Below are 12,073 nucleotides of genomic sequence, written 5' to 3'. Positions count from 1 at the left end.
ACAGAGGAATATAGACCTGGTAATAAAACCTATAAAAACACAACTTTGGTAGTGCATAGAAGAGTGTATACATAATCAATAGAAGTTTGAAGCAGTACATGTCCTAAGGCTCACTTTCCACCATGAGTACTTAGATACTACCTGGATGATTACAATTCTACAAGAAGAGTCTCTCAAACCATTCTTAATTTTACATTTCTGTAACATTTTATAATTTAATAGAGCTTCTAACATCATTTCATCTGAAATTTCATTTTCTGGATTATCAATTTCAATAGTCATTTCATGAAACTGAATGTCATCTAATGCTTGAAGAAAATCTTCCGTAATGAATTTTTTAATGTTTTTATTCCTTGTAGAAAAACATAAACACTTAATTTTATAATTTTTTCTACTACATAATACAAAACTAGGTTGATCAACTACTTTACCAATTAAAAAAATATTATGCAAAAACTATTCTCAACTACTTTATATGATTATATCAATGACATTGCTTTTATGAATTTGTAGTTTAAAATTTTTCTTATATTTTGAAACCAGTCACTTTATCACTATAGAAAAAAACTTGGGCTATTATAATAAAATGCAGTACTAAAAAAAGTACAAAACATCTATTCACCTTACCAATTTCAAAGGAGTGGATGTGTTGTAGTTAAATGCAGAGAATACAGGTACACTGTATATATTTTTTTAATTTCTTGAAAAATGTTTAAAAGATACAAAACGTCTTTACAAACTAATGTACACCATGGATGTTCTCTTCAGCTCTGTAGAAATACATCACATCGATCTTTTTTAACACTTAGTTATACTTACCTTCAAAATAATAAATGTAAAAAAAATATTATAAATTTATCACTGTAGAAGACAAAAACAAAAATTACAATTAATCTTTTACAACACAAACTAATTTGTAAAGCATTTCAGATGCCTTTTTTGCTGTTCTCAGAATATATTGACATTCAATAGAAACAGTGAGTTCAATATTACTCATCACATAAAAGCAGGCAAAAAAAAAAAGACAATCAAGAAGATTATCTAAAAAAAAAACAAACAACAATCTCAATAACAATTTTAAATATGTTTTTCAAAGACAAATTTCTTACGTAACTATGAGATATGGCAAACAGTCTTGAAAAAACAAAACACCATCATAAAATTTGTTCCATTATAAATAATGTTACTTACAAATGTATGCTGTCGAAATTTACAACAAAAAGTCATTAAGAGTTTCACAAACTTTTCCCCATGGCCAAATAGTGTGTGTGAAATTCTTAGTTTAAAAGTTGTTCAATAGAATCTTTTGAGCGTCTGCCTCCCAGCATTCTCATCTAAAACCACTGACATTATTTTCACCCTCTTCCAGTACTCATTCTTCAGTCCAACGCTATTCAACATCTACATGGCCACCCTTACACAAATGGCCCACCAACTGAACCACAACATTATCTCCTACATGGACGACACCAAACTCATCCTCTTCCTCACCAAGGAGCCACAAACCACCAAAAACAACTTCCACGACACGATTAAGCATGTGACTAAGTGGATAAGGAGTATCTCTTTAAACATGAATTCACACAACATGAAGATACTCTCTCAAACTCACCCCCTTAGCTTCAGATAACTCCTGCTGATCAACTACACCGAACAGTACCAACACCTACTGACTATGTACACAACCTATGATTCATATTAAACTCCTCCCTCTACAAGTGTAAACAAGTCTACAGCATTTCCTCATACTGCTATAACACCCTCAACATTCTTCACAGCCACATCACCAATGACATCATACACCTATTCTTCGTCAACATGAACAAGAGGATTACCTTCAAGCTCCTCACCCTCAGTTACAAAATACTGTACAACACCAGACGAATCTACCTTAACAGCAGTAATCCTGAAAGGCCAAATTTTGATCTTAAAATTTTGGCTTTAAAAATATTAAGTAAGAATTAGGTAAATCTTTAGGCAAACGTTGCTTAAAAACTAATTGAGTATCATTACAATGTATCCAACCTTTCAGACATTTTAAATAAACAGTGTAATGTCCACATGTTGTAGAAGGTCCGTCATGAAAAATAATTGAAACCGCTACAAAGGTTCTTCCTGATATTGAACCTTGACCAGCTACAACATTATTAATTAAAGTTTCCAATTTTCTTCCATCAGCTCTACAACGTTGCAGCATTAAAATAACATACGGTTCATTTCTTTGTAAAAATAATGTTGATGACATTTCTGATTTACATTGGCTACACTCCATGTTTTGACTAGCTCCTCTAACTAGATTGTTAAAGGACACTGATTCACAGTCTGGTAAAGTAAAATATACAAATCATTCACTGTCTATGTTAGTGTTACATATAAAGAGACAATTTTGACACTCATGTTGCCATTTAAAAGAAAGGCCAAAAAGATTTTCAATATCTATACCTTAATCTTCCAGTACACCAAGCATAAACAATAAAAATTCCTGATAATCTTGTTGAATATTCTGCGTAAATGGAGTAGAACCAGAACACATATCCAAAACATTTCGAATATCAGAAACACTTTGTATTTTACTTTTATCACTACTACATTTCTCATAAACAGAATACAACATTGAGCACAATCTTTAGTCCCGATTTTCAAAAATTTGCTGTTGCAAACTTACAAGAAATAAAACAACATTAACTACTACATTAGCAGAACAGTTGACACCACAACTATTTTCAAACCGATAACCAACATTCTCTTCAACACTGTCCTTTTTCTTTTTGCTTGCAGGCGCAACTTAATCTTGATTTTTTTCATTCTCCAGTTTCACTACAAATATTCTCAAATCTTCTTTTTCTACCTACCACACGCTTTTCAAATACTGGATATTGACCTAAATTTGGAGCATATTTTCTTCTTAACCTATTATACTCTTTCACACAATTTGCATCTGCACTAACCTTTGTCTCATCAAAATAAATCAAGTACAATCCAGATAAAGTTCTGACTCGAGACAAAGCAACATATGCCATTCCCTCTTTAAACACAGTACTTCCAAAATTTTCTAAAGCACAATCTACACTTAAACATTGAGATTTATGAATGGTCACCGCATATGCCAAACAAATAGGAATCTTTTACAAGCAAGAACAGATGAACAACGACTAAATTGTTGTATTTCAGAAATTTTATCAAATTTGATTTTCAAAAATTCAATCTCATCTCTATTTACATAATTAACAAAATAATAGTGATTCCTTCAGGTTCTATTTGATCAATAGCTTCCAATTTTATAATTCTCATTTTCCAACTTCTTCATTGAGTATACAACATTCACGTAGTGTTGGCATTAAGCAGATTACAGATTGCTTTTCTGCAATTCTCATGTAGATTTTCTCGGGCACAATATTTTCATTTGGAAACAAATTCAAAAGTAATCGTCTCTGTAAAGCTTCTTTGCCATATTCAATTATTTTTCCAATTCTTATATCTTGAAGAATAGTTTCATAATCAGCATCATTTGCCTGTTGCATATTTGTAATACGCTCCTTATACTCAAAATATGACCAAATGTTTACATTTCCAATGCTCCCCAAAGACTTTCTGGTATCTTCATGTGACAGTGTTTTAAACACTGGCTGTCATTTTACAGGAGTAAGTTGTAGAAGATCTCCAAAAACTATGACGTGTTTTCCTCCGAATAATACGTCATACTCTGTTTTAAGAATTTGCTGCATTCTTAGATGCACAAAAGCAAGCATTAAGTTTGATACCATGCTTACTTCATCAATAATCAGAAGTTTCATTTTCCTCAAGACTCTTGAAACTTCACAAAAAGCTTCTCCAGACAGCGTATGGTATTCTAATTTATTTTCATGCTCTACTGGTAGCATTAATAAACTATGTAAAGTAATTCCTTTAATATTGGGCGCCGCTAACCCAGTTGGAGCAGTGACAACACAAGACAAATATGAGTCAGTTGTTTTGTGTAATAAAGTTGAAATTACTTTAATTAAGAAACTTTTTCCTGTTCCAGCTAGTCCACTCACATACAATCGGATAGGTTCAAATGATGAGCAAGAGCACTCTTTCTTTTCATGAAGTAATCCATGGGTAATCTGTTCTGTCACATGCTCATATATTTGTTTCTACTCCACATTAAGTTGTTATACCAAATTTCCTAAATTTCTTACATCTTCTTGAGCTTGATACATTGCTGTTTCCACCTCTCCAATAGCAGTTGCTGCTTTATTTTGAATAATTGGTTCTCCTAATGTATCGTGACTTAACGGAGCAGAAGATTGACTGTCTTGAGAACTGCCTTAGCAATCTCAGCTGCAATTGTAGCTTCTTGTTCAATTTAATCGTTCAACATTTTAACATAATTAGCAAAAACAGGACATTCTATACAATCTTTAGTTCCATTGACAGAATCTTCATAGCTGTCAAAATCTCCAAGTAATTCCAAATCTGAACATCATGGCTTGAAAAGTTGCAAAAGAGCCAAGTAGTAAAATTCCCTTTTGTCATGAGTTTCGCAACTCCGTTTACGGTGATTAATCAAATATCCTTTTCATAGTTTTACCAAACATCCTTCAGAACCAGTTACGGCATATATACCATTATTGATGTTTTCTATAATATTCTGTTTAATAAAATTGTTTTGCAACACTTCATAGAGACAAATGTTCTCCAGATGGTGACTTCTGTTTGGATAATATGTATCCAACATATCTGTTTTCTCAGTATCTGTACTTTCTGCCTCCTTTTCAGCTAAATATTCAATTTCTTGTACAGATTTAAGTACTCTGTTTCGTGTTGCAGCAAGACCTAGACTCACCCAAATTATTCTTCTAGATTTGGAGTATAGAATTGCAGATGATAAGCGATCAGGGCATTCATATGCTCCAATTTCTCGATTAGATAACATCTTCAAACTGTAAGTATATAATTTCTACTTATACTCTTCTCATGGGAAATCTCTTCCCACATTTCCTTCAATTCAGACTTTTCTAATTTCGTTATGTACGATGTTACATATCGACTAACAGCAATGGAATGGTCAGCAACATATTGAATATTATATTAGCATTCCACATAAACAAAATGACTGAGTTGTAGTCATTTATGTATTTTGACTCTTCATTTCTTCTTAAGTTGTAGGTATTTTTAGGAGACTTTCCTGTGATATTAGGTCGCAAAGATGACATAAAACAGTTCACTCTTCCTTTTGATATTACTGGTCAAGGAAATCCAAAACGGCATTTGGTGTAGAATTTGTCTTTTGATTTGTACTTTCGACAACAGTATTTCCAACAACAATGGCTTTGGAATAGTAAGACCTGTTGTCTTAAGTCCTTATCCTGTGTGCTTTTGGGTATATCACATGTAGCATATTCTTCAATAAAAGACAACACAGTATCTTCGGACTCGGTTCCAAATTTGGGAGCATCTTTGATCCATAGTAGCATATGTATGTGAGGAGCACCTCTTGCTTGATACTCCTTTCTCCAAAAGAATTCCACAACCTCTCCAAGAGGGGGATTTTTTTTATTGGTGATAAAAGACATCATAGCTTCAAATCTATGATTGAAATACTGCATACATTTACTTGGATCCAAAGAGCACAATTCTCCAGGTGTCTTGTATTCAATATTTATTATATTTGTATTTGCCTCTCGAAGAAATTGAAGTAAATCATCCCAAGCATATTCAGAACAGCTTAGAGTAAGGAACCATGTAGGAGTTCCCAAGTTCCTTAACATACATTTAATTTCTCCATGACGACGGTACCAGTACTTATTAGTACCACGCTGACAAGCCATGAGATTATTCAGCTGAGATTCCAAAACATTATCTTTCCGGTGCACTTTATCCATAAATTGCTTTGCCGAAACATTTTTCAGATGTACACCTGTTTTCAATATATGGTTTACTGCATAAGAAAATCCAGACAAATCACTCGCAAACAAAAGATGAAATAAATACGGAATACATTGTCGAAATCTTGGATCTTCTGCATACAATCCTAATGTTCAATATTCAGATGCAGGAATCTGCACAGGTCGGTCATCATAGCGTCCTCCTTTTCCTGTAGGAAACAAATGAGGGAAACAACGAGCTTCCAAGCTTTTGTCCCATACACAAATAGGACTTCCCTTTACTTCTTTCATTTGGAATGACTCTATAGTATTCCCATCACTTCTTTGGAATGCAGTGGATGAACACGGTAAAGTTCATATATTTCTTCAGTTCTGGACATATCCAATTTTTCAATTTGTCCAGATGGCAAGTCACTATCTTCTTCCACTGTTATGTTTCCCATCACTTCTTTGGAATGCAGTGGATGAACACGGTAAAGTTCATATATTTCTTCAGTTCTGGACATATCCAATTTTTCAATTTGTCCAGATGGCAAGTCACTATCTTCTTCCACTGTTATGTTTCCCATCACTTCTTTGGAATGCAGTGGATGAACACGGTAAAGTTCATATATTTCTTCAGTTCTGGACATATCCAATTTTTCAATTTGTCCAGATGGCAAGTCACTATCTTCTTCCACTGTTATGTTTCCCATCACTTCTTTGGAATGCAGTGGATGAACACGGTAAAGTTCATATATTTCTTCAGTTCTGGACATATCCAATTTTTCAATTTGTCCAGATGGCAAGTCACTATCTTCTTCCACTGTTATGATTTCTTCACTCAAACACATCTTTATAATATTGATTATTTTTTCATCAGATACAACGTTGCCTTTTTTACTTTCCTAACATCCAGTAATTCCTGCCAGACTTTCTTATTCTTTGTAGGTACGCCATTAACAAGAATAACTAAAGGCTCATCTTCTACATTTTCTACACCAACAGTTTCAATATTTTTCTTTAAATCTAATGGCAAATACACAACTCTTCCCTTTAATCCTCTGTAAATCTGAAGGAGGCAATTTCCCTGTCTTAGGCTCCATACGAACAATAGCCTGAAAAGGATGCACACATTGAATAAGAATACACTCATAGGTATTTAAATCCACCAGTTCAGAAGGAATTTTTATCAACTCAAAATTATTATGCATAGCTCTAGCAGGCATTTTATTTTCGCCCAATTTGTTATAACAATATTTACAAATACAATGATCATAACCCAAATCAAAAGTATTCTCTACCAACAAATAAGTTACAAATTCCATCCCCTCCTTGTTATTTCCCTTTTCACATTTTAAATACAAATACACATTCTGAGGTTCTGTAAATTACGAATTTGTTCGTGCTCAGCCTCCATTTTGTGATTGCCGCCATTTTATGTTGCCCTCACTCAGGCAGCTCGGCAAACAAGATGTTTTTGTCGTTTCTGCTTTGCGTGTCAGGTGGTTTCCTCGCCTAGGTTTACTAACAAATGTCAGGGTCTGGCCGAGTACACTAATTCCTGTCTGAACTGATTAATCCCCGTCCGGACTACATGTCATTTCACACCATTGTTTCCTTTAAGTTATCTTATCTGCTGTCCTTCGCTACACGTCTCGTGCATTCTCCTGTTTCACGACTGTCCTTCTACAACACGCAGCTGTGTTTTCTCGGCTTGTAAATCAAATTGTGTGGATTCACTTGTGATTTACTTAAGGGGTCAGATGACAAACAGAACCGGGAACTTGAGTTGCTTTTGGTTTTAAAACATTGTCTATATCGTTTGCCTATAGCTCATGCTTGTGTGTGATTGTATTTTGCATTGTATTACATTGTATATAAACCTGTGCACCACGGAGTTAAGTGGCAGTCTCTTTTGAACCTCGTTGTACTAACGACTTCTAAGACCACTGTACTAGCTGCAGCTAATAAATACCATCTTCTACGCCAGACGAAGAGTCTGTGTCTGTTTTGACAAGGGAGGTGAATCCCGGGGATCTTAGGTGTACCCTGCGCCGCCTGGCCTTAAGGCTGCGGTTCTCCAACTGGCGCCCAACGTGGGGTGACTTCAGCGGTAGCGGTTGAGCCCGAGGGTCGTGAGGAGCCCCGCAAGAAAACTCCGGAGGAAGCGCACCACGTGATCGACCCCTTTATGTCGGAAGTGGACCGACCGAAGGTCTTTGACGGCGCGGCTACTCCTCTACGACGGCTGCTGACCTGACTGTCGCCCTGCCTTGGACCCTTCTGATGAGTTTTAGTAGAGCAAGACGATAGACTGACCTTCGCTGGTGTAGAACGATTCTTAGTTAAGTATTTGGTGGGTCGCTCCCACAGACCTTTGTTTTGCTTGGTTTTTTTTTTATTTCTATTCAGATATTGCAATAGCTGAAGCCACGGGGTTACGATTGTACTTTCACTGATCTATACCCCTTGTTGTTTGTGATCAGTCTAGAGAAGGGACGATGCCTGGGCTGAGTAAGTTCAAAAGATTTTGTTGTTTGGGTTGTACAAGGGATTGCCAGTTGGAGGAATCATGTCCGATCCCCCCAGTTGGAACTCCCACTTATGAGCTCTATTCGAAACATGGTATTGGTCCCATTACCCTTACCGAGACATGGGTCCGATATACGAAAAATAGTGGTGTTTTGAGATGGCCACAGAATGGTAGCTTTGATCCTGCTATATTAGATAATTTGGAAACAATTCTGTTTAGAAGAAAAGCCCGGCCGGCCATGTTTGTCTCCTTTCGCCTTTGGCGTAAAGAAGCCAAACAGAAAGAAATCAAATAGGCGAAAAAGGATAAGAAAGCACAAGACATGTTAGTCCTACAGGCTGCCCAGCAGTTTAAAGACAACGAAATAGATGATGCGAAGGAGGTATCAGAGAGACAACATCGTATGGCTATAGATAGATGCTATCCAATGTTGCCTACTTCCTCTTTAGATAAAAGTAAGGAATTAGAAGAAGATTCCCTAATGTCTTGTTTATTGAATTCACCTCCGCCCTATGTTCAGAATGCGAATGCACCTCCGTTACCCCCTCCCGTCGCTCAACAAGTGGTTGCTCAATCACCGATTGCCCAGCAACCGGCTCAGCCCCTTAATGCTTCTTTGCCTGCTTCTGCTCCTCCCTCGCAACTTGTACTCCAACTCCCACCGTCTCCCGCTCCTACTTTTCGGTCTGCTACGTTTCAGTCTCCGTTGCCTTTTGCATCTGTAATGCCTCCTATCCTCTCGAGGGATTCTCCTATTTCACAGAGGAGGATAGCAGATGCTGTTTCAAGTTCCTTTTCTCCTTTTGTTAGGTCTATACAAATGTCTCCAGCTTTCTCTAGATGACAATCTCGTGGTCAACTTCCCCTTGCGGACGGGAAAGCAGTTTTGGGTTCTCTTGCTCGTAAATGGATTGAGCATGGACCAGAATATAGTACTGAAGATATCATGAGTTTTCACCAATGGGGGGAGCCCACACAGAGATATGTTTTCAAACACTCATTAGAGGTTGGGAAGACATGGAGTTAGATACAGTTCCCTCGGAACTACGGAAATTACAAGTTGATTTTGATAAAGGTATTCTTGTAGGACATCGAGTTGAGGAGGCAGTGAGTAGACTCATTGCGTTTTGAGCAATGTTTTTGTCCCTGTACTTTTCTGAGGCTGATCCCGCCAATAAAAAAGGTAGCAAGAATTATCCAATGTGCGAAGTTCCTCCTGTATGGAGAGAAGCAGTGCTTGGTCCAACTCCAGTCCCTGCTCATTTCCAGCATATATGGGTTCACGAACCCTGGAAAAGGTCTGAAGTGTTGGCGCTTAAGCAAACTCTTCCCGACCCCCGTAAAAATCCTGCTGGATATTACAAAGAATTATCCCAAACAGTTGACGCTTGTATTATGAATTTGGCCGACATTGATATGTTATTTGGAAATGTTGTTCCGCAATGTATATGGGCACGGATTTGTAGGGAAAATCATGTGGCTGAATTGGGTGGTGATTGGGCTGCTATTAGAGCTGTGGATGGGAATCAAGTGGGTGGTGCAAAACCCGAGGATTTGATTACGGCTCTTCCAGGCAGAATAATTGAAATGATGAAGACAATGATGCCTGCGGTACGAGTAAATTGGGACAAGCTGGCCGCATGCAAGCAAAAGGAAGATGAAAGTGTCTCGGATTTCTTCACACGCTTTGAAGAAACGTTTATAGACCACAGTGGTCAGGATTTGAGTGTAGAGGGTGGTCAGCGATTATTTGTGGACAAGTTTGTTTATAATTTGCTTCCTGAATTATCGAATAAATTAAAGAGTTCTGAAAGTGCATGGGCTGTCTCTTCTCCTGCTAAGATATTGGCTACTGCACAGTATTATGAGAATAGAGATAAAGAAGAGAAAGAGAAGCAAGAGAAGAAAAATAAAGATTTGAAAAAAGTTCTTTTACAGCAGGCGTATCCGCCTCGCTCGAATCAGCCTCAGCAAAACTCTGTTTCAGCAGCCTCCACAGTTTCAGAGACTGTTACAGCAGCCTGAGTATTTCACGCCGCGACCTTCATTAGGTCCTAATCAATGTGCATATTGTAGGGAAGGACATTTCAAGAATAGTTGTTCAGTCTTATTACAGCGTAATAATGGGATGTCTGCTCCACAAGGTCGTTGTAATTTTTAGACAGGATCTAGAGGTAGAGGACAAGGTGCGTCCTTTGAGGAGCAGCGTTCTCTTACCCCATCTACTCTGAAATACTTTGATCAGCAGACAGTTCCGTCTACACAGTATTACAACGATGATTACTACTTTGAAGAGCGGGCTGACTATTTTCAGACTGAATAGGATAGCCATTGACGAAGTGAGGGAGTTGTGTCGATTCCAGTAGATCAAAATGGGCCGTATGTCACGGTCAATGCAGTGGGTGTTTCAGAACCGTTTCTTTTGGATACTGGTGCGATGAGAAGTTCTATCATTTATTCTAAACTCCCTGGGGCACCTTTGTCTGGCTTAATAAATACCTCTGTGGTATTTTCTGGCGCTCCAGTCCGTAATCCGGTTTCTTGCCCTTTGCCTGTTTCGATTGGAAGCTCCACTTATCTTGACAACTGGTTGTGGTGAGAATTTACTGGGTTTGGATCTGTTGAAAAGATTGCATGCAACGTTGTATTGTTCCCCTTCTGGTGTTCATCTTGCGTTAGGGAACAGATTGATGCCCCCCATGTATTTATCACAGGACCAGTTTTCACCTGAGTTACTATCTCTCCCAGAAAGACTTTGGGCCACGGGCCCGAATGACGTGGGTCGTCTTGCGATCCCGCCGTATGTTGTCACAATTAAAGATAATGTTAGAATGCCACGCATTCCCCAATATCGTATTTCTAGTGACGGAGAGAGAGTATTGTTGGCTATTGTTGATGATTTTATTCAGAAAGGTGTGGTCGAAGAGACCAGAGGCAATGTTGGTAACAATCCTGTTCTTCCGATCCTTAAGAGGACGGATCCTTCACAGCCTCCGGTCTATAGATTTGTTATTGACCTAAGGGAAGTCAATAAAATAGTGATACTACAGTTCCCTGTTCCGGACATCACAGCTTTATTGACGATGATTCCTGTTTCGGCGGCTTGGTTCTCGGTGATAGACCTCAAGAACGCTTTCTTTAGCATTCCCATTGCTGAAGAAAGTAGGGATATCTTTGGTTTCTCTTTGGGTGGCCGAAGTTTCTGATTTAAAAGAGCTCCTCAAGGTTATAGTGAAAGTCCCTCTATTTATAGCAAAGCTCTTAAATGTCAACTTGATACGTTCTCTTTGCCTTCAGGTGCTACGCTTGTTCAGTATGTGGATGATTTACTGGTGGCTGCTGATACGGAAGATGTGTGTAGGAATGGGACTGTTGCGTTGTTGCACCATTGGCTGTTTTGAATCAAAGTATCGCCCTTCAAGTTGCAGTATGTCCGACAAGAACTGACCTATTTAGGTCATCTCTTGTCGAAGGAGGGAAGGCGATTGACTCCAGAACGTATTCATGCTATTTCACAGATGTCTGTACCCACCACACAGAGAAGTGCGTGCCTTTTTGGGTATAACTTCCTACAGTAGACAATGGATTCCCAATCTTTCACTTCTGGCGAAACCATTGGTGGCATTAACGTTGAAAGATACGCCCCATCCGCTCCCTTGGACGGATGAATGTCAGAAATGTTTTGTTG

The 12,073-nt window shown here is 37.9% G+C and overlaps 1 protein-coding gene across 1 annotated transcript in view; it reads right to left on the bottom strand.

The window, feature by feature from the left end:
* The window catches only part of MEI4 (meiotic double-stranded break formation protein 4), a 735,767-nt gene that overhangs the window by 568,720 nt on the left and 154,974 nt on the right, over positions 1–12,073 (bottom strand). The gene's annotated exons all lie outside the window — the stretch shown is intronic.

This window comes from Lissotriton vulgaris, chromosome 6, assembly GCF_964263255.1.
Source record: "Lissotriton vulgaris chromosome 6, aLisVul1.2, whole genome shotgun sequence".
Classification (NCBI taxonomy): Eukaryota; Metazoa; Chordata; class Amphibia; order Caudata; family Salamandridae; genus Lissotriton; species Lissotriton vulgaris.
The sequence above is the reverse complement of the archived record's forward strand: the minus strand, read 5'-3'. Positions and strand labels throughout refer to the sequence as shown.